At 40.9% G+C, this 1,716-nt stretch overlaps 1 protein-coding gene across 1 annotated transcript in view; it reads right to left on the bottom strand.

The window, feature by feature from the left end:
• Brwd3 (bromodomain and WD repeat domain containing 3) overlaps positions 1-1,716 on the bottom strand; it is a 163,415-nt gene that overhangs the window by 33,507 nt on the left and 128,192 nt on the right. The gene's annotated exons all lie outside the window — the stretch shown is intronic.

The raw sequence follows: 1,716 nt of genomic DNA, 5'->3' as shown, positions 1-1,716 counted from the left end.
TGAAGAGAAAACCCACAGAATGGGAGAAAATCTTCACCAGCGACACATCTGACAGAGGTTTAACATCCAGAATACATAACGTACTCAAAAAACAGAGAATCAAGAAAAGATGTAACCCAATTAGAAGATGGGCTAAGGAGCCGAACAGAGAGTTCTCAAAAGAAGAAATAAAAATGGCTAAGAAGAACCTTAAAAGGTGTTCAACATCACTAGTAATTAGTGAAATGAAAATAAAAACCATTTTAAGATTTCATCTTACCCCAGCCAGACTAAGATTAAGAGAACAAGTGACACCAGATGCTGGCAAGGATGTGGGGAAAGGGGAACACTCATGCACTGCGGGTCAGATTGCAAACAGGTGCAACCATTAAGGAACGCAGTGCAGAGAACTCCTTAAAAAAGTAAAAATGTTGAAACACTACTTAGCACACACTCAAAGGACTCATCCTACTGCAGAGTTACTTGGACATCCATATTTCTTGCTGCTCTTTGCACAATAGCTAAGAAATGGAAACAACCTAAATGTCCCTCAATTGAAGAGATAATGAAAATGTGGCATATTTACCCAGTGCAGTTCTAGTCAGCGGTAAAGAAAAATGAAATGAAATTTCCAGGTAAATAGATGGAACTAGAAACTGTTATACTACATGAAGTAACACAGATTCAGAAAAACAAGGTATGCACTCCATCATTTGAAAATCTTATATGCAAGCAGCAAATCCTTATATGCAAGTATATATCCTGATGTGACCACAGGAGCCAGGAAAATTGAAGGACTCCATGGGAGTAAAGAGAAAGAAAGAGCTTGAGAGAGGGGTGTAGTAGGAGACAGCTGTTACCAAGGGCAAAATTGAGAAAATGGGGGTACTTAACTGGGAAGTGAGGAGTATTTAACTGGTAAAGGAGTAGGAAGGGTTATACAAGGAAGCATGGGGTAAAGGGAAAGGAATTCAAGAGATGGAATTTAATAGGACAGGTTATTAGGGGGGGGAAATAGGAAAAATGGGAGAACTTTAACTGAAGAGGGAGGAGGGAGGGTTACACAGGGAGAGGGGAAAGATAAATAACATTTAGTTGATGTCAAAATCCAGAGGGAAATGTATTAGTTCAAAAGACTAATGTATTAATTCAAAAGTACACATACAATATCTGTACATGAGTTCACGTACAGAGCTAAAGGCTATATAACAAGAAACAGTGCCAGACAGGAGAAATCTCCCTTTGTGTTGTTGGTCAAGGTAGTCTAGGAGACTCCCAGAATAACAGAGGGCACTGTCACAGCCCTTGATTGCCTCCCAGAACTTCAAGGTAAGATCCTATTATTGAAGACAGATGGAGGAAAGGCAGCATCTTCAATAAATGGTGCTGGCAAAACTGGATCTCCATCTGTTGAAGAATGAAATTAGACTCTTATCACCCCACACAAAAGTCAACTCCAAATGGATCAAAGACCTCAGTGTGAAATCTGACAAGCTCACACTGTTAGAAGAATCCATAGGCAGTGCCCTACAAGATGTAAGTGCAGAAAAGGGCTTTCTTCTTTTTTGGGGGGGTGTCTTTTTGAGACAGGGTCTCCCTATAGCCCCAACTGGCCTGGAACTTGCTATGTAAACCAGGCTGGCCTCAAACTCACAGAGATCCACTTCCCTCCCCTCTGCTAGGGTTAAAGGCGTGTACCACCATACCCAGCAGAAAACGGATTTCTAAATTGGAAAA

The sequence above is a fragment of the Nannospalax galili genome, unplaced genomic scaffold (genome assembly GCF_000622305.1).
Source record: "Nannospalax galili isolate Female #2095 unplaced genomic scaffold, S.galili_v1.0 scaffold10, whole genome shotgun sequence".
Classification (NCBI taxonomy): Eukaryota; Metazoa; Chordata; class Mammalia; order Rodentia; family Spalacidae; genus Nannospalax; species Nannospalax galili.
This window is presented reverse-complemented; position numbering and strand designations above follow the sequence as displayed.